This window comes from Hydra vulgaris, chromosome 01 (genome assembly GCF_038396675.1).
Source record: "Hydra vulgaris chromosome 01, alternate assembly HydraT2T_AEP".
NCBI classification, from domain to species: Eukaryota; Metazoa; Cnidaria; class Hydrozoa; order Anthoathecata; family Hydridae; genus Hydra; species Hydra vulgaris.
Genome location: NC_088920.1, coordinates 20,625,158 through 20,648,094, shown reverse-complemented (window position 1 = coordinate 20,648,094; position 22,937 = coordinate 20,625,158). Strand labels below are relative to the sequence as shown.

General features: G+C 29.0%; 1 long non-coding RNA gene across 2 annotated transcripts; it reads left to right on the top strand.

Annotated features, from left to right (window-relative positions):
- The first annotated feature begins 3,739 nt into the window (after positions 1–3,739).
- Positions 3,740–17,520, top strand: LOC136075187 (uncharacterized). Of its 2 annotated transcripts, XR_010635733.1 has the most exons (5): positions 3,740–3,907; positions 6,458–6,518; positions 12,441–12,494; positions 13,739–14,070; positions 15,799–17,520. It is a non-coding gene; the product is annotated as an uncharacterized LOC136075187 (long non-coding RNA). The 2 variants fall into 2 exon arrangements; XR_010635732.1 differs by lacking the exon at positions 15,799–17,520 and having other exon boundaries at positions 13,739–15,266.
- Positions 17,521–22,937: the final 5,417 nt, after the last annotated feature.

The following is a 22,937-nucleotide window of genomic DNA, read 5'->3' as shown; positions in this document are numbered from 1 at the left end:
GGTAAAATAGTGCCATCAGCAGTGGATGCAAATATCACAGACGTAGATGCTTTTGATAAGGTAATACTCACTTATTTCAACTTAACTTACTCACTTTCTTTAAAATGTTACTGAAAAAAGCTGCATTCAAACAAGGCGATCCAGTCTCAACACTCAAAGATCGCAAAAATAAGAATAATAAAAGTTTCAAAAGACACAGCAAAGGTACTCTCTGATGAAACAGAAAGAATGATGGTGCATGCGTTCCACTCACTTAGTGCCTAGTGTTATGGTTAAGCCCAAAATGAGTTCATTTGTAACTGACTACCTTGAACGTGAAGATAAATTGCACTTATTCAAAAATGGAAAGCCTTGGCTCCAAATATTCAATTTAAAATCAGGTTGGACTGAGCACGATAAGTTTATTGAACAGCTGAAAGAAATATCTTTATCCAAAACTGAGCAAATTGGTGATATTATAGTACTAGATGGGCATACCACTCACAAGAGTTTGGAAGCATTGTTATTGTGCATAAAATACAAAATAATCTCGATTTGTCTCCTAGAGCATTCTTCACATTTTCTAAAACCATTGGATAGAAGTGTCTATTGCCATTTTAAACAAGTGTGGAAGTAAAAACTTTCCCAGAATTACAAACACTCAAAATGTAAGAATTTAGGTAAACAAAATTTTCCACCGTTGCTCAAACTGACGTACGGGAGTAGTATATGTTTTATATGTTTACATGCAATCGCTTGCTTTCCTTACACTGTCTTACTTCCACTAAACAAAAACAGCATAAATCATAAGGCATTAGCAATCACACAAACGTTTAATCCATTATCATCATTTCTAACAGCAGCACCAGTAACATCTTGCTCAGTCACTGCATTATCATCATCAACCGCCGTCGCAGCGACTACTCCATCTACACGCCAGTTATCATCTCTATTAACTACGCCAGATTTAAGTTTTAATAGCAATCAAGCACGTGTTGACTCAACACGTGTCTAATTGCTATTAAAACTTGAAGCTGGCGTAGTTGGAAAGATGATAACTGGCGTGATTAGTTGATAAAGATGATAACTGATCATTACTGTAATCTTGAAAAAAGAAGAGGACTCATTGATTCGTTCTTTATGGCCCTCATTGTCTTACTTGGAACCTTATTCATTATTACAGGGATCTTTAAGGTAAAAATTAGTAATAACAAAAAAAAAATACAAGAGGTTGTTAGATAAAAGAAAAGACAGCTAACTTTCTGGAGGGTTCAATTGAATTGTGGAGGAAGCGGCATTTTCTTTGGTATGCGTTATAGTTGTTAATCCTATATCCTCAAAAGTGTACTTTTCTTAAAGTTTTGCTCCTTCTGCTGCTTTTTTAAAATAATTAAACCCTTTTTGGTTATGACTTTTAAGCATTAAAATGGCATTAAGGCTGCGACACAGTGGTTAAAAGCTTGCTTTAGAAGCAAGAGATCCTGTGTTTGAAGCGAGCTCTGGACATATTTCGCGCCATCGTTAAGGTAGGAGACGTAAACTTTCTAGATAAACGCTCTTCCGCGGTGCTTTGTTACAATGCCCTAAGTTTTTATTTGGGAAACCTAAATTAAAATAAATAAACAAATGAGACTTTAAGTAAACTTATCTCAGTTTAATTGCGCGAATTTTTGAAAAAACATTTTATTTTGTTTAAACATCAAAAAAAAATCTGCCCCATTACTGATTCAACTATTTCTAATAGTCTATTTGATACTTTTCCATAATTAATAACATTCGTATACTTGGTTCCAATGTAAAACAATAGGATTAGTGCTTAACAAAATATATTTCTGCTTTACTTATTTCCTAACCTTTACTCTTACTTCAACACTTAAGTCTATCTACTCTTCGTGACATGGAAGATATTGAAATTAGATCTTTAATTAAGCCGGTTACATTTAACAGTCAGTAATTCTGAGTAAAACAAATATTGGTGATTATCTTAAATTTTTTTAAACTTTGTTTACTAAGAATACAGTCAAAATGGTTCTAATTATTTAAAATATTGTTGAAATCAAGTAATGCAAGTTAATATGTATAAAAAGCTATACCAACGCCATTCTAGCGTCTGGCATGGCAACCAAGGCCAGACGCTAGTATGACAAACCAACCAAGTTTTGATCGTTTTTGCCCCCTTTTCCCTTCCTTTACTACAAAATCGTAACACTTTAGTAGCAAGTCTCGTAATATATAGACGACCCCTAAATTCGAAAAAAAGTTCTCAAAATCTCCGATATGCCGAAGAGAGATAAATAGTTTGTCTCTTTTTTCCGACAATAGAAGGTTGTAATTTAAATAACGACTGAAGGTACAATAAAACCCTTTTTGCCGAATAATGGTGTATATAATGGTCTTTTAATGAAGGTGGCTGTCACGCTCCCTACATACCCACTTCGTGCCAGCCTTTCTGGCAACACGGAACAGCAGTAACCACCTAAAGTGCTGTTTATGTAACTATTTCCTATTGCCTTCCTCAACGATGACACTTTTATGGTTATAATACGAGAACAATGTATATTAAGTCCAGCACATTTATCACTGCGACAAATTATTCATTAGAATGGTTTCTTTTAAAATTGAGAACTATAAAGCTCATTTTTTTCTCTCTCGAACTTTATATATTTTTTTCAAATATTGTTTTATTATTATTATATTAGTAACTATTTTTTTACATTTTTTTTTAATGTTATTTTTCAAAGGTCATTAAAAATTTGTCGTTTGACGTTTACAAACAACATTAAAAAAAAACTTTGAAAGAGAGAAATATTATTAATAATAATATTTCTCTCTTTCAAAGTTTTTTTCTATTTCTCTCTTTCAAAGTTTTTTTCTATTTCTCTCTTTCTATTTCTATTTCTTATATTACTTATAATAATATTATAAGTAATATAAGAAATAGAAATAGAAAGAGAGAAATATTATTGTATAAGTAATATTAAACTTAGGATGAAGTTTATTATATTGCGGAAATTTACAAACGTTTATAGTTTAGTAAACTAATTAAACAGCATAACCAAGGTAAATAAGTTTTAAGTACATAATACTTGTGTAAAATATTTTATATCTAATTTTTATTAATAATTTTATTAATTATTTATAGGTATATAATAAATTATTTGTAAACAATTTATAAATAAATTACTTGTAAATTTTTAAAAATAAATTACTTTTAAATAGAGACTGTTAAAGACTCATTGTTTAAATAATATTACTAATATTATTATTTATACTATTCTAACAATGTAAATCTATAATAGTCTTAATTTAAAGACAGACTCTATTTAAAAAAAAATTGTTTCTTAAATTTATTAATGATTATAAAAATTATAACAATGAATTTGTTTAAAATTGTTTTGGTATTCTTTTAGTTTTTAAATTCATAAATATAGTCGTTAGTGGTAAATGTTTTATATTCATATTATTACTGTTAACATGATAATAATAACAGCATCAACAACAATATTGATAACAATGATCATAACAATAACAGCAGCAACAACAATGATAAAAATAATAAAATATACTTGTAAGAATAGTAAAATAACAATACTAGTAGTATTTATTAACAAATAGTTTTTTATTAACAATTTTTTTATTAACTACTTATTTAAAATTACTAGTATTTAGTTACAATACTAGTAGTAGTATTTGTATAAATAATAACAATGATAACTGATTTTTTTATTAATAATAATATAAAAATAAATATTTTGAGTATAGTGTTGTAAAAAAAGAACATATTTATTATAAGAGTAATTAAAATGTTAAAAATATTTGGTATGAATTTATTCTGGCAAAAAATATGAGCAGCAAAAAGTTGGCAACTCAATTATCTGCTGCTGTTTCTGCAGTTATTATTCCAACTTTTTTAAATTCAGATTCAGAGGTATATATTTAGCTTAATTGAGTTTTTATTATATGTTTCGATGTTTTTGTTTCAATTTAACTAACAAGCAGTTTTGAAAAAGTTTAAATACAGTTTTAAATGGTGTTATATTTTCAAAATAGTTCCACAGTGGTATTTGATTATGATTTAATGAATAATTATTTGACAGAAGCTATTTTTGATGGATGAAAATTTAAGTTTATAATGCCAATTGTTTATCAACATTTAAAATGTTTGTTGTAAAAATAAACATATGTTACTATGTAATTTATGAAGAGCAATTGAGAGTAAGTATAAACAATGGATTATTCAGTGGATTGACTACTTTTTTTTATTCAAAACAAATAACTCAAAAAGTAGATATTAATCTGCCACACATGAGTGATTTAAAACTGCTAATATATTTTTACCCATCTGATAAAGATTATCAATGTTTTGGCCTATAGCAATATTGTAGTAATTTTGAATTTTGTTAATTTTGTTTTCAGTCAGCCTACCTTTGCCACCAAGTGACTTTTTATCTTCAAGATCATTTTTGTTGGTACATTTTTTTAAGTTTTATAGTCTAGTGCCCATATGTTTCCAGACATGACCTACACATTCACCTTTTTAAACTGTCTGTCCTGGATAGGGATTAGCTGCAAGTATTGCTGGATACAAGGAAGATTCACCATCACCAATGAATCAAAGATATCTTAATTTTCTTGCCTCAATGTAGAACTGAAAACATTCATCAATACCCTTTGCCTCCAATGATCCAGCTGATCCTTTGTGATTTTTTGAGCAGACATGATTGTCTTTAAACATCATATCTTTTGATGAACCTTTGTGTGGATTCAATACTCACAAGATTTGCACTTCTTAGAAAGTCTGCAATAATCTATACATTTTTCATTTGTTTTGGTAATTATGGTAACAAGTTTATTGAGTGATGAGCATCCTCTCTTTTGCCAAGCTCCGTCCCCTGAAATGTCCTCATCGACTACTATATGATCATTATAATTTTTTTCAAACTTATTATTCCTACTTCTTTAACTGCAGCATTCATTCCAGCTTTGGCAATGTAATTGTAAGAGTTAGCAATTTCTTCACTTAAAGAATTAAAAGAAGATTTGTTTATAGGATCAGACATGTTCATGAAACCACAGAATTTTTTTAACTAGAGTATCCTTTACCTATTTCTTGAAAAGCTAATATAATTCTTAAATTAATGTCAAAACTTTTCGGACTAGCTGTAACTGGTTTGCTTATAGTTTTACTAGAATAAAACATTTGCTCCTATTGGCAAGATGCACAGGAAATAAATATACAGTGTGATAAAACTTTTTTAAGTTTGGCATCATAGTTATAAGACACATTTGCTGAACATTTTAGACAGCAGCCAATAACAGTTATTAATTCTTCTAAAATGTTTGTGTTTATAAAAATATAGCAGTTATTGACTGATCATCATTAGCAGAAAAATTATTTTTATTTACAAAATCATTATTTATAATATCTACAGAAGATTTACAACTAGAACTGGATGACAATATGTTCATTTTTTTTGCTGAGCTACATTTGAATTGTAATTCTTGTAAATTAGATTTTCTTCAGCTACAATGTTTGATGATTTATGTTGGTTTTTTCTGAAGAGTCAACGTTTTTTGCTATATCTTATTTCTTTTATCTTTGTTTTCCATTATTTTAGTAATTATTTAAACAAGGTATGAACTAAGGTAAGAACACAGAAAATTAGCCAAAGATAGATGTGGTTGTTGTATAGTAATTAGATATATAGCAAAGAAATGCATTAAAAACCATGTAACTTACTGCAACAAAAGCATTTATTATTTAACAAAAAGTAGTTTTAGAGTAGCAGTCACCACGCAGTTTTTTTTCTGAGTTTTAATGGTATTTTGTAAGATAACTTGCTTTTTAGCTACATAAAAATGAAACAATCCCTTGCTGTGGGAAAATTTAAAAATAGCCTAAACTGCATTATTTAAAACTGGTTTTTAATAGGGTTAGCTTTATTTTTATATAAAACTAACTCGAAATTTGTAATCTACGATAATTATTTACTTAAAAACTTTAAAATTGAAAAAATGATTTTTTTGATTTTTAATAGTGGTCTACCACCTTAAGGGAACTAGTAATGACTTGTTATACTGAATGATTATGATTTTGTTGATCATGGTCAGCTAAATTAAGTAAACTCTTTTTATATCTGTACTCATTTTTTATAAATTTAATTATTAAGTTGGTACTTATTGTTTTATGAAATACGAAGTTAAGACAAGGTCACATTGATATAATCAAAAACAAAAAAGTAAATAAAATGAAATATATGAAAGCAGTAACACTAGTAAATGACATGTTTCCTAGATTTGCGTAGTTCAAAAAGAAGCAAAGAAACAAGAAGTTTTTTTATTTTAGCGTCTGCAGTGTTTATTTTGCACAAAATTTTATCTAATGAAACTCATCGTAAATGATAAAAAATATTTTTATATATAAATAAAATTTCGTTTTTCTTCTAAAATTTGTTAATGATTTATATTTTTTTAATAGAGTGAAAATGAATGTGGTGATATATATAAAGAGTTAGTGTTTCATCCAGTTTTAAACATGGGTAAGATCAAATTTTTTATAATTTTTATTTAGTCATTTTTAACGAGTCAGCTTTAAAGGTTTATGCTAATGATATCATATTATACAGTTTACACTGGTATATGGGTTCAGCCATAGCTGATTTGTTGTACTAGATGGAACTATGTTAGCAGCAATTAGTCTAAAGTAATGAAGCTTAGCTTATTGCTTGAGATGACAAGTACTATGTTTAAGTCAAGTAGTTTTTAATAATTTACTTGGCTATAAATGACTATGATACTAAAAATTATTTTGTATTACCAAGTTGTTGTAATATATATTCTGCAAATATTTATAGCCTTTGGAGTAACTTATCGACTTTAGAATTCCTCCTTTATCTTGTGGGTTTTCAGATGCCTAATTATAAAATTTTGCTTTTTCACATCATCATCATCCACGCCATTTCAAGCCATCAAGTTGAAAATGAGCTTCATTGGTGACAATGAAATTTGAAGCAAAATCAGAATCAACTTCCAGTTGCTTATGAATCCAATCACTGAATATTTAACTCTTGTGATAGATAGTCTGTTTTAAGAAGTTCTTGTGAAACCAAGTTCCTTTTTAAAAACCATCTCATTAAAGTTGCAGTTAAGCCGAGTTGCGGTGACTGACGGCTAACCAACTTTTTCACATAGCCGTTGACTTCATCAACACTTTCATGTGACAAAGGTTGAGAAAGCCATTTTTCTGACAAGTTAATAAGGTCTTATTTATCAAATTTAACAAAACTTTTCTGACTAAAAAAACAAGATTCAATTTGTAAAACTTTGACTACTAGTTTTAATTTTAAAGCTTTTAAATTGATAATGACATTTCATATGCTATTGCAAAACTGTTTTTTAAAGGGAGTTAAAAATTTGCAAATTAGAGTTGACAAATTAGCAGGTGAACAGGATAATCCAAACCTAGGTTAAGCCTTCTTAGAAAAGGTATGCAGTCACCTTATGGCTAAGCAAAAGTATTTTGTTTTGACAACTTGATCATGGCTCTTTGCAAATTGGGATACTTAGCTGAATATTAAAATGCGCTGAATAAACAAATGTAAACTTGAACTAAAATTAAAAATAAGCAAACCATAAATTTAACAAGAAATAAAAAAATGAAACAATAAAAACTTAAAAAAAAAAATCTTTACTATTGATAAACTAAATAAAAGGTAAACCAGAAAAAGAAAAAGCATAATTTTTTTCTTATTATTTAAAAGTGTTTTACTTCATAGAGTTTAGAAAAGTTAACTTTAAAATGTCATTGAAGTTTCAAAGTTATTTAATTGAAGCTCTATGACTTTTAAACATAAATATTTTAAAATTGAAAACTTTGATTATTTCCAATGTCTACTAAGCATATAAAGGATTTTAGCATTCCTCCAATGCTACTTAAACAGTTGTAGCCTCAATGATATAGTATTTGATCATAAGCATTATACTTATGTAGTAATATTGATTAAATTAAAAAAATATAAGTTTATGTTTTTACTTTTACGGGTTTATTTTTTGTGAGGCATGCAATCACACGCCTTTCCTAAGAAGGCTTGTGTATTGATTTTCAGAGAGCTTGTAAAAATAGTTAAGTTACTAATGAACCTAAGCATCAGTCAATACCTTTTTCCATCAATGTTTTTTAATGATCAATAGACCTTGTTCTTAAGTTTCTTGCGATAAATGGCACAAGAAACTTAAAAACAAGAAGGTGAAAACTATTTGTTAGAGTAATACTTCATATATATATATATATATATATATATATATATATATATATATATATATATATATATATATATATATATATATATATATATATATATGTATATATATATATATATATATATATATATATATATATATATATATATATATATATATATATATATATAAAAAAATTAGTAGAAAAACACTTAACAAAAGTTTATCTCATTTAACACTGTGTTTCATCAATGAAGACTCATCAGAAATGAAAGAACAAATTAATAAAACTTCAATTTATACCAAGAATTAAATTACATGAAGTTGCAAATGTCTTAACTACTGTAAATTTTCACACGTTTGTGGAATTTGCTGACACTTTCATAAAAAGAATTCTTTAGGAATGATTACTTTTGTTTTTTAGAAAAATAATATTTTAAAACAAGGGAACCTAATGTAACTATTATTTGAGTTCATTTATTTTTGTAGTTTTTTAGGAGAAACTCGTTTTTGTACCTACATTTAGAATTTAATTCCAATTTTTTGTTTAATAAATATTCTTGGTTTGCATGTGTAATTGTTTAAAATTTTTTTTGTAGGCATAGTATACATTTTTCGGAAATATTGTTAAATGCAGGCGCTGTTTTAAGGATGGACCAATTCAGTATGAAATCATCAATATTTTTACTTTTAATTACCATACATATTTTCAAAGCATAGTGTCTTTTGAATACTTTTTGTTTTTAAAAGATAGCTTATGATTGGCAAAACATTTTTTCCATTCACCCTCTGTTAGGCCAATATATTGTTTATCAGGTACATTCTTAGAGGAAACAACACATTTATATACCACATTTTTTAATAAACAACTTCCACTCATTGGACAATTGCTTTTTTGTTTACAATTACAGTTTTCAGTAGTTTTTTCAGTTAGGATTTCTTTTTTGTTTAACAAAGCATTATTGTGACCTTTGATAATTCTTTCCATATTTTTTGTACAACTGTAACTAACTTTGATTGTATTTCAATTAAAAACTTTATGCAATTTATTAGAGGGTGGGAAATGCTTATCAACCTTTTTTAAAAACACTTTTCCTATGTTAGTGTAAACATTTTTGCTATATATATATATATATATATATATATATATATATATATATATATATATATATATATATATATATATATATATATATATATATATATATATATAGATATTAAAACACCAGAAGAAATTAAAGAATATAATTTTAATATAAATAAGGATAGAGCTAGGTAAAAATAATTTTAATAGTTTTTATAATAAATTTAATGTCAAATTGATAATGTTTATGAAATAAACATTATCAATTTTAAATATTGAAATAAACAAAGAAAATAAATATAAAACAAAAATTTTATATATATATATATATTTTATAAATATAAATATTTTATATATTTATATATATATATATTTGTGAGTATATATATATATATATATATATATATATATATATATATATATATATATATATATATATATATATATATACATAAATTTTTAATTTAATTACATTTTTAATTTAGTAAAATAATAAATGGCATTTCGCTTAAAATATTGAACTAATTTTTTATAAAACTTTTTTATAATAGACTAGTTATTTCATAATTCTGAAAAATATAATACATTGTTTCCGGTTTAGGATGATGAATGCTGGATCTTCCTAGGGGACGAAACCTTGTTTTTCGACAAATGGGTGAATTTTTACAACAATCACAATCAGGCCAAGCATGTGACTATTAGAGTCTTTACAAACAATAAGAAAATAACAATTAACAAAATAGTTGTAGATCACTCCCAACATTTCTAATGCTTTTGCTACAGTTTGGCATGCTGGTCTTCTTCATGAGCTCTATTTTGATGGTGTATTATTAAAATCTTTTAGATTATTGAATTCATTCTTAGCAATCACAGTATAAAATCTGTCCTTAATGGACTGCACTCTTCTTCATTTCCTTTAACTTCAGGAGTTTCTTAAGGTTCCATCATTGGCCCTATACTTTTTTTAATTTACATTAACAATCTTCCAGAAATTCTTATATCACAAGTGGCATTGTTTGCTGATGATAATACTGTTTATTATAGTTTCATAAGTAGTCAGCACTCACTGGTTGCTTGGAAGGGGCATTTTAATTTGAAAAAGATCTCACTTCTGCTACAACATGGGGCTGGTAAACTTTAACTCAGATAAAACTTAATTATTTTGGCTAATTGTTATTGCAACAAACTAGATCTTCACTTCATTTAGTCATCGTCTTCTAGGATTAACTCTTTTTGAAATTTTTATTTGAAAGCTATATATCAAATCCATTGCAGAATGAGCATCTTCTATGGTTACATCTCTTTATTGTGCTTGCCACTTTCTTACTCCGGATTATGTTCTTTATTTTTATAAATCTCTTTTCCGTACTTGTATGGAATACTTTCGTGAAGCAGATCTTCGAATGATGCCCTTTCTCATTTAGATAAAGTAAAAAAACGCATTGTAAACATAGTTGGACCTGGTCTTGCAGCCAACTTTCAACCTTAGTCACACCATTGTAATATTGCCTCTCTTTCTCTTTTCTATAAATGCTACAATGGGCACAGCTATAAAGAGCTGGCCTCACTTGTGATATCTACTAAACTTCATTTTCATGTTACTCATCACTCTATTAAGTCTCGTCCTTTTGCTGTGATTGTTCCTTAGTGCTCCAAAAATTCTTTTTTGTCTAGTTTTTTATTTCAAACATCAGCTTTTAGCAATTCACTCCCTTTATCTTATTTTCCTGTTTCATTCAGTTTGTGATCTTTTAAGTTGTCTCTTAATCGTTTTCTGGATTCTTAAACTTCATCTTTCTTTTTCCAGAAGCTTTCAACTCTATTAGTGGTTGTTTGCAGTCTTGTTGGTGAATATGTTAAAAAAAAAATTTGAAATAACTAAGTTTGTATCTAGATTTGATTAAGTGACTATATAAAAAGCGAACAATAAGATTTAACAAAATGTTTTACAGACCAGGGTTTCTTCTGTTGACTATGTATATTTTATAAAAAAAGATTTGAAATTTCTTAAAAATTAGACCAAAAAGAATTATACCATCCAAGGTTTTTCTACCTCTTTATAAACACCAACAATTAAGTTTGGTGTTTTATCCTAAATCACACTTATGAAGCTCTCTTTATAACTACCAACAATTAAGTTTGGTGTTTTATCCTAAATCACTGTTATGAAGCTCTCACCCGGGTCAACGCTTGTGTAAGTTGATGTGGGTTACAAAAGGCCGATGCAAAGCATTAAATAATGAAATAATAAGTTATGTCGAAGTTAGAATGAACCCTGATAAAAAGTCAAGGCGACAAATAATAAGTGCCTAAAAGTTAAAAAAAATAACTAAATAATTAAAAAAGATGGTGCCTTATATGTACTCGGTGGATTTTGAAGTCTTGCTTTACTTTTTTTACGTATTTTATAAATAAAATCTATCTGTATTTAAAGTTTTTCCTTTAATCAATATGTTTGGAGAACCGTATGATATTTTTCTATGAAATTTAAGGAAGTATTTACCATAGTACACTCTATGATATGAATGGAATAGATTTTAAATAAATTATGTAAATAAAATTTTTTTTCAATAAAAAGATAAAAAATTTGACTCTAAACTTTGGTCGTCCTGCTGTGGTGTTGACAAAAAGTTATGAGAAATCTGTTCCACTCATATCATAGCACTGCCTTGTGGCAACATTATGGTTCAATATTAATTGGTGGAAATGTGCCTATTTCTTTGTTTTTAGCCGACTTGAAGTCACCTTATGGTCATTTTAAGGGTTTTTCAGTGGTTACCATGACAACAGTATGAATTTTCAAAACAAAGTTTATGCATAATTTTAAATTTACAATAAGCATGTTACCAATAATCATTTTTTTGTAAAAATACTAAGGTTTAAAATCAGAAGGGGTACCCATGGGGTACCCCCTCTGATTTATGCTATTACTTTTTTTTTTATTATGGTTATTAATATATAGTTAACAATACTGTCATTATTTATTAGTGAGTTATTTTATTTCAATTTGCTCTTCAATGACTTTATTTTAGTTTTCTTTGTTATTTTTTTTTATTATTATTACAATTTTTTTTTATTTTTACTTTAATTCACTGTATGTTTTAATTCACATTTTTATTGAACACTTTTTTATTTTAAGTGTAACTGCATTGACTGGATTGTAACCATTTAATTAACATCTAACTTTAATAATGTAAGTTTATAATTCATTCTTATTAATTTACATGTTTTATGGTAAAATAAATAGATAAAAAAAAAAAAATCTTCAGTTAAAGAATACATCATTTAAGGTTAAGTTTAAAAAGTTATAAATTAAAGTTATAAAGCTAACTTACTTTTTTCTAATAAAGCTAACCTATTTTTTTCTAATAAAGATATTTAAACTTTTTTTTACAAAGAACGACGAGCTTTAAAACATTTTTACCTGCTTCAAATGTAACAAGTTAACTATAAAAACTAATAAAACAAAATATGCTACTTTTATCCTCCTTAAAAAAGCGTTTAACACCCATAAATCTGCCACTAACCTTAATTGACCGAATTGAGATTAAAAAAGTAATCTTAAATAGAGATTAAAAAAGTAAAGTTTGTAACTGCATTACAACGTTTTGAGGAGTTTTCCTCGATGAACTTATTACAATGAAACATTGCATTGGTTACATCAAATAAATGAGATTACTTAATACATTTCAATTAAATGTATTCAACACAGCCCACAATACCGAGGAGGAAGGAGGGGGGCCTGGCTTTTTCTCTAAATGACCTTATTTTATTTTTTATAATTTTTTAAAGAAAATTTCAAATATAAAAGACTTTTTATTACGAATTGCCGATTGTACCCCTCCTCCTCTTTCCCCCACTTCGAAACCGGTATCGTCGGCCCTGTTCTATGTTAAAAAATTTTTTTTTCAATTTCCTTTTAAATAAACTTGCTGTACAATATTACGGCTAATATTACAGATGAAAAAATACCCTATTAAATACTGATACAATATTACCGCATGGAAGATAACTGCAATCGAGGATTTAGTGCAACACTTTTTGTGATTTAATATCAGGAAAATATCTCGAGATGAAAACTTTGGAGTTCATAGTTTCAAACAGAGTATTCAGGTTGGAGTTTTCAAACACGGTTAGTACGGATAATGCCAACCTAGCTGTTAATTAATTAATTAATTAATTTTTAAAATTTTTTCACTGTATAAAAATGGATACTGGATTTTAAAAACTAAATTGAAAACAATTTGTAATTTGCAATAATAAACAATTTTACTTTTTTTTTTTTAGTTGATTCTAATTTTTTAAATTCTTTATCTAATATTGCTTTATCAGTAGTATTATTATTGCTGAATTCTAGTAATTCAATTCGTTTATAGAATAAGTGCATGTCTTTTTTTTTTATTGTCTGTTATAATATGCGTATTATTTAATTTTTAGATTGATAATAAAAAGTATTCTATGATGAAAGAATGGAGTGGTGGCTTTAGCAACAATTGCTCAAAATCAGCTGTTCGCCCTCCACATGGTTTTAATCAATTTCTCTGATCTATTATCAAGTTACTAGATAGGGCACAGTAGTTAAATTTTAAAATAGCAATTCTGCTTGTCTATTCCAAACAAAGATTTTAGCATATGCAAAAAGTGAGACATTATAGAGACAAATTTATAACAATATTTTATCTTTTTATTTCAGTGAAGTTGGTTGAATGGAAAATCGAAAAGTATGAAATATTTAATATGACCTGTTTCAGGGTTAACATGTTTTAAAGGTTATTTTTATATTTTGCTTCATTTGGGTAGCTGACCATTTTTTTGGTACAATTACGTACCACACACGTATAATTACGTACCACACACGTATAATTACGTACCACACACGTACAATTACGTACCACACACGTTTAATATTTTGAAGTACAAACATATTTTGTAAATACTCTTATTGTCAGACGAGAACCAAGAGACCGTGTGACCATTTTTTGTGTTTCCGAGAAAATCAGGTTTTAAAATTTGATTTATTAAGACTTTTTGCCAGAATGTCCGACTAATTTTTAGATATTTTTAAAAGTTGTATCATTCTTCAGATTAAATTTATTGTACACACACCCCATTGATTGTTGAATATTGATTAATAATAATAATAAACAGAAAAAACACAAAATGAGGACATACGGCCTCCTGGTATTCGTCTAACGATATGATAAAGTAAACAATATAGTTTTGTGACCAGTATAAAATTTTAATTTTTTTTTAATTTTTAAGTTTGTTTTTTCCAATGTTTTGTTTTTAATTTTTTGTTTTATTTTTATATAAATTTTTTTTGTTCTGTGTTCTGTCTTTTATTTTTCGAGTTATTTGTTACTTAGCAACTCTTACATTGTTTATGACATGCTAGAAGTTGTTAAAACATAGTTTATCTTAAGCAGGGCTTACTTCTTTTTCAGAATCCTAATATTTTGTTGTAATATGTAAGGTTTAAAAAACGCAGCGGTGAGGCGTACGCTTTTTGCAAGATTTTTTAAACTTGTTTAAAATAGCGTACGCCTCACCGCGGCATTTTTTTTACCCTTGGTAATATGTATTGTTAGGTTTTTAACTATATTTTTTTTTAACTATTTTACGTTTTTTATGGAGATTTTTAAAGTAAAAATTTCTGTCAAAAATTTTTTTACTTTTTAGTTTACAAATGGAAAAAAAAAAAAAAAAAATTTTGATAGAATTTTTTTTTGCAATGTTTTGTTTGCTTTATAAAGAATTTTAATTCTTTTAAACTTATATCTAAGTGGATGTTGAATCTTAGCACGAGCTTTATATTTGTATTTTTTCGTATAATTGTTTTACGTGAATTTGTCAGAAATAAAAAATTTGCCTTTCGCCATTTTAACTGTAATACGAAACTGTTAATGTTTTTGTAATATCTTATGATCTTGTTTTATAATCTAAAAGAGCATTGTGTTTTAATGGAGTTTTTGTCGTGTTTTTTGTTGTTGTGTGTATCCTTGTCAGTTTTTTAGATTAGGTTACACGACCACGATATAACAATATTTTTTTTATTTAAATAACATAAATGTACATATCACTGTTGATAACTCCGTTTTAAGCAGTCTGAAAAGATTTCTGCTTTTTTCAACTTACAGTCACATTTTAATCCATGTATTATTACCAAGGGCGTATTTGAGTTGAAACCAATTCGAAACAAATTTTTCTTTTATACTAACTAAATATTATTTACAGTCGATTACCTATAGCTTTGTTTCTGTTACGCGTTTGTTACGCGTAAATATATAAAAATAAAAGTATCAAATTAAATTTAATATTTATTTAACATTATATATATATATATATATATATATATATATATATATATATATATATATATATATATATATATATATATATATATATATATATATATATGTATACAAAACATACACCAACATAAGGTTGATAGTCAAATACTTAAATAACAAAGTCTTTATTTCTTTTTTTCATTTTAGAAAATTTTCGATTATATCATAAATGGATATAATATGTCTGTGAACATGCAGCAAAGCCAAGCCCATTAATCGATTTTGGCCTATTCTCGATCTTAACCATTTTTTCAATCTACAAAAATATGTTTTAGGCCAATATTAACAAGTAATAGGTAAATATGAAAAAATTATGCATGCATTTGTGCACAAATTAGTAAAAAGATTAAGGACTTACAGTATCGGACAAAACGAGTGCAACCAAATAATGCTAATTTAGTTTCTTTATATAAAAGTGCTGCATTTTTTCAATTTAGAGAAATAATTATGTAACTGTTTAGAGACAAAGTTCTTCAAGTTTTATTCATCACAAAGTTCATTATTTATACACGAAAATTAATAAATTAATCGAAAGTATTAAAAAAAGTTTATTTCCTTCTGGACAAAACAAGTGCAACTCGACAAAATGCTGACCAAGCTGTATTTCGCTATCAATATTTCGTGGCGAATCCTTTGTTGTCGATCACAGCCTTGCATCTTCGAGGCATAGATTCGATCAGGTGATCAATGAAACTTTGTGGAATCGCTGCCCAGGCGTTTTGGATTTGTTCAAACAGTTGATCCTTATTACGAACCTTCACGATTAATTCTGCGGTTGACGATCTCCCACAGGTTCTCGATAGGGTTGAGATCCGGAGATTGAGGCGGCCAATCCATCACCGATAGGTGGTTGTCTTGAAACCACTGCTTGAATACTTTTGCAGTGTGTTTCGGATCGTTGTCTTGCTGAAAAACCCGTTTTATTGGCGTATTCCATTCAGCACGAGGTAACATAACATCTTTCAAGATATTTTTATACATGAAATGGTCCATTATTCCATCTTTTCGATGTATTGGACCTAGACCGTTAACAGAAAAACACCCCCAGACCATTACATTGCCTCCACCATGCTTCTCGGTCTTATGACAGTAACGTAAATCGAGGCTGAACAAGACAGTTCGCCATTTCTGCACATTCCAGTCAATATGAGGTGTAGCAAACATGACTCTTTTCTTCTGGTTTTTTAGTGAAATCAGAGGTTTCTTTGCAGGGCGTCGAGAAAACAATCCGGCTTCAACAGCACGTCGTCTGATTGTTCGGTACAGGCAGCTCTAAATGCTTTTGTATCTCGACTGATGATATCCAGGGATCCTTCTTGACGGATCTGACGATCATAGAATCCTCTCTAGAAGTGTTGGAACGCGGTCTTCCACCTTTGTTATCGGCTGCCAACTTCCCCGTAGAATAATATTTGGAACATAGTCTTGATACGGTCCATTTTTTCACACGATATTTATCACAAATACTTTTTTGTGACATTCCACATAGGTAATCGCCAATAATTTTCTTTCTTAGTTCCAATCCAAGACTGCCGGGAGCCATTTTTGCATTTGAAGTCATGAAAATAATAAAAATAAATAATCAAGCTTCTCAAGCCTTACCGTGTTACATTTACCTTGTGATGATACAATAATGCACTGTGGAACACAATGTCATGGTTGGATGTGGACTGTATTGATGTAATGAAACACTTGTTGTATTTCACTTCTTGTATTGATGTTCTTCGATAAAACACTTTGATAAAACTCACTTCGATAAACTGTCTTGATAATACTGACTGATTGACTTCCATATACTGACTAAATTACATATCGATTTACATGTCTCTTATATAGTAAAATGAACCTGTGTGAACCTGTTCTGGAAGATTCTAGATGCTTCTTTTCGATGCTTCTGGAAGCTTCTGGATGCTTCTGAATGTTTCTGGATATTTCTGGATGCTTCCAGATGCTTCATCTGGAAACTTCTGGAAGCTTCTGCATGCTTCTGGATACTTCTTTTAATTATTAAAAAACCTCCGTGACGTTGACACGGACCAGACTTAAGAAAATGAAACAAACCAAAAAAGTTGCACTTGTTTTGTCCGCTGCAAAATGGCACTTGTCAACGAAATTCTGCCTGTGTGCTGTCACCTGTCAGCTGATTGCTCATGTCGTGGCATGCTATGACTCCAGACTCCTGAACTGTTTGCTGTGGTAGTATAGTTCGTTTCGTTTTTTAGACATGTAAAATTAGGAACACTTTTTAGCATTGTTCGATGTTGGTTGTTCAATACTGTATATAGCTATATAACGGCGTAGCTCTTTCTTTTACATCTTTATCAGAAAATAACGCGCAGTATTCACAAAACAATCCGTTCTTTTTCAGAATAAGTAAGCCACTTATGTTTTTCAAAGTGCAATCGTTTTAGGAATCTCTTTTCTTCTTTACTTTTTTTTATGGAAACGGGTAGACAAAATTATCGCTAGGAATATTAGTCATCTCTATCAATTTATATTTCATAGTATCAGTAATTTTATTTGAATTTGATACTGTTTCCTTTTTTAGTACAAAGTAACCAACGTCGGTAGTAAGTTCATTACACACATTCATTGATGTACTTACAATAGATATTTAACTATTCTGTAGGTAGTTAACTATTCTTATCTTAAATTGCTTTTAGACACTGAGGTAGATCTGGAAAATTTATTAGTTTTTTGATATCAACATTTGATTTACTCGTTCAGTGAAAAACCACAAGTATTACTGTGGTTCAATGGTAATACGGACCACATATTATGTATAACTAACGTATTATAAGGTATAGAAGATTATCTTTTATACGGTGCAAAAACTATGAGTATTATCACCACGACAAAATCAGTGTAACCACAGTGCAGGCATAAAATTCTTATTAAGTATGATATCATTACGATTTACGATCTTTATCAAACGGACAATTTTTTAAATAAATTATTAATTGATGTATTATTTAGAAAAAATTTCGAGCCTAGGGTGGGGGAGGGGGCAATGCGCCCTTCGTTGGTTTAAGAATATTTTTGTAGAAATCTTATAAACGATAGTTTTGTTATACTGTGAAAAACATGCTACAAAAATCTGTTGTTTTTTTCCTTTTTGTCAAGTTACTTTTAACATATTCTTATTTTGACAAGACAGACTAATAACGTACAACATCCAGATTTTTATTATCCTCCAAAGCTTTTAGACCTTTTAGAGGTGTACGTTATCAAAACTAAATTTTCAATAGTTTACCTTTTTTTTTTATCTTAAGGGCATAGAAATTTTTATCGGCTTTAAAAGATAGTTTTTCAAATTAAGTTTTTCCTCACGTGATTGCGTTTTATTGTCTTTCGCTCAAAACCCGCGAAGACTAAATTGGCTATACAATTTAGAACTGGGCATAATTTATTGCAAGAAATAGTTGAGCGCTTCTGTTTTCCTGTTTATTGTAAACTGGCGGTAACTGTCTTTGGCAATTTAGAAACGGGCATGACATTTTTGAGTCAAAATTAATAGCTATTTTATTATTTATGCTATATTCAGTAAAATAGGCATGAATTTTAGGTTTGAGTTTATTATCAAGGTTTATTGCTGTGTTTATTGCAATTAAATGTGGGGGAAAAATGCGGAAAATTTCTCTTAACCCATAAGCTTACCGGTGCCCCAACAAAACATATAAGTTCATTTTGTTGCTTTGCGCAAAATAGATTCAACCAAGGTTTTATCAGTTTTTAAAATAAGAAGCCCAAATAGACACTGTATATTTATGGTGTGGTCTAATAAACACTTTACATAACTTGAGAGCCATTTTTTCATCAATAAAAGTGAATGTCTTTTTGCATAGCAAAAATTTGTAAGGATTTTGAGAAAACTGTTCAAAAATGTGTGCATCACTTAGGGTTACATAAAACAATGACTCCAAAATTACGCATTTTAGTAGAGCATTTTAGTAGAGTTAATAATGCCTTGAATATAAAAATGCAAGGTGTCATTACAAGTTCATTCAGGTTAGTATCACTTTTTTAACGATGAAAATTATTAAGAAGAATATTAATATTATTTCTTTATCACTGCTAAAAAGTTGCTAAAACAGATGTCACCATCTTGACGTTTGCCTTAGCAGCCTTTTTTTTAAGTGATTTATTGCTTTAATACAATAGCTTCACTATTGTATTTTGCTTATTTATTTATTTTGCAAATTTACAAACATTACTAATTAATAATATAATAATATAATGCTATTTCGAAGCTTTTTCTAACTTTTCTAATTTTAATTCATCATGTTGTATCTTCTTGGATACATTATAATCAATAGGATTTTATATTAAGAGACTCTTGTTACGAATTGGTTTTATAATATAACTACAAGAGATACACGTTTCTTAAGTGCGGTTCATGAACATATATACAATAATAAACCTCTTGTATACAAGAATAAATAAGAAGCGTAAAAGAGTTAAACACGTGCGCAATCGCGCGCAACATTCCCCGGCCAACTAATTACTAATAAAGAGTTTTATGTCATTTTCGTTACAAAACTTCACTTCAATGATTTCTTCATTTGGCGCTCTGTTTAAAACTTCTAAAAGGTATAGTTTATTAATAGGTCTTTGGATGATAATTTCTTTTCCATTGCTAATGCATTTAACTTCTGCTACACCGATCTGTTTATCCTATGATTTGATTGGTCTCTGTACTATTCCTGTTTTCCATAACACTTGCTTAATATTCGGATTGTGTATTAGTACTACATCGTATATTGAGATTTGGTTTGTACCTTTTCTCTTAAAGTGCTTATGATATACTCGCAGTTCAGTTACATATTTATTCTCTCCATCGCTTCCAATAGTGATTTAAAATATCATCAACGTACGTACTACGTGTATTTAAGTTGTACTCTATATTGCTATTTTTAATTGCTAAAAAGTTTAATGTTCTGCCATATAATAAATGATTTTGGCGTCAATGGGGTGCCTTCAGGTTTATCATATGTAAATGTAATTGGGCGATTTTTGATGACAGCTTCAACTTCAGCTAAAGTAGTTTGTAGGTAAGGCGTGCATTTGCAATTACTTTGCGGAGACAACGTTTTGTCAAAGCAACAAGTCTTTCGAAGAATCTTCCCACCAAGGTGCAGTGGTAGGGTTGAAATGCCATGATATGCCACAAGATGCGATAAAATTTTGAGTGAATTTGGAGATATATTGTGAGCCGTTATCCGAAATGATTTCCACAGGTGCTCCTCGTTTTGCTGTAAATCTTCGCAAAATACGAACACACGATTCAGCTAACAAATCAGGAACCAGATCTAAAAAAAAAGAGCGTGTAGTACAACATGTATATAGAAAAATTCAAGTTTTATATACAATACTGCCCTAGTGTACATTTTTAATGTAAAAAGGGCCTGCATAGTCCACACCGGTAAATTTAAAATCGTGTTATCATTAAGTCTGCTAAAGGGTAAAGGGTTATCATTAAGTCTGCTAAAGGGTAAAGGGGTTGCTTTGGGGTAAGAGTAAGGCAGCCCTTCAAAACGTTTGCAAAAGTGACTTTTTCGAATAAGTGTTTTGATGTAATTTCTTGCTTTTGGTATCCAAAGCCTGCTGCGTAGTTGGTTCAATGTTTCTTTTACTCCATTGTGCATTACTATCGAGTGACGAAAATAAATAACTAAATCAGTAAATTCGGAATCCCGTGGTAAGAAGATAGGATATTTCATGTCAAATGAGATTCGAGCGCAACATATAATAAGCATAAATATAAAAATGATTGCAAAATGTGGTGTACCCCAAGGTTCCATTCTTGCTCCTCTTTTGTTTCTCATTTATATAAACGATCTTCCAAATGTCATTAAAACTATAATGTTTGCCGACGGTACAAACTTATTTTACTCGTCAAAGACAATCGAAGACCTCTATGAAAAAACAAATGCTGAACTAAAAAAAGTTAATATATAGTTTAAATCAAATAAGCTGTCACTCAATATAGAAAAAACTAATTATATACTATTTCACTCTAATTTCATCTTCCTGTTGACAATTGTGTTTCTCACATATCTTTGTGGATTCAAGCTGGCATGGAATCATTTACTCCCTCACGACAATTCCAGGTCAAGCCTCACTCTCTTCACGTTGTGTGCTGCAATTGCCAACAAAACTGTTACTTCCATATCTATCAGCAAAACAATTCTTCAGAAAGCAGACATGTCATGAAATCTTGTATTTCATCACAAAAGTTAGGCTCTCGTGACTTCTGGAGAATCTTTAATAGTATCAATAATAAGGGTAAATCTGTAATTCACCTCTCTTGTATGGTTCAGACTTGGTCACCTCACCTAAAGACAAAACTGAATTGTTTGCTAAGAACTTTTCATCAATATGATATCTTGATTCCACTAGTTGCGTTCTACCTGATTTAGCTGTCAAACAGGTTGATCTATTGCTTGACATTTTATCCATCCAGCTTCTGTTTCAAAAGTGATTTCCGCTTAGACTCTACAGCTTGTGGCTTGGACAACATACCTGTTATAGTCTTACAAAAGTATTCTCCAGAGCTGTCATCTATACTTTCAAAATTATTTAACAAGTGCTTATCAGAGTCTTGTTTTCCAGCCTGCTGAAAAGCCGCATCTTTTATCTTTATTTTTAAAAATTCTGGAGAGCGATCTGATTTGTCCAACTACCGTCCCGTTTGCCTTCTTCCTATCATAAGCAAGGTTTTTGAATCTTTAATTAACAAACACTTAACTTCTCATCTTGAATCTAATTTAACTTATTTTCTGATCATCAATATGGATTTCAATCTTCTCGTTCTACAGCTGATTTGCAAACAGTAATAACCGATAGTTTTATCGTGCACTAGATAAAGGTGGAGAGGTTAAGGCCATTGCTCCTGGCATTTCTAAAGCTTATGATAAAGTTTGGTATGCTGGTCCTCTCCATAAGCTTTCTTTTTACAGTGTATCTGGTAACATCTTTAAGATTATTGAATCCATCCTTTCCAATCGTAGTATAAAAGTTGTCTTTGATGATCAGCACTCTTCTTCTTATTCTGTAACTTCAAGGGTTCCTCAAGGATCAATCCTTGGCCCTATACTATTTTTAATTTACATTGACGATCTTCCAGACATTCTCACATCTAAGGTGGCTCTTTATATTGTTTTAGATTAACAAGTTGTGTTAATCTAAAAGAACTAAAAATTAGCATATGCTTAAATAATTTTTTTGGAAAAAAATTTCTTTGAACAGAATTAACTAATTTTTTTTAAATTTAATTTTTGATTTAA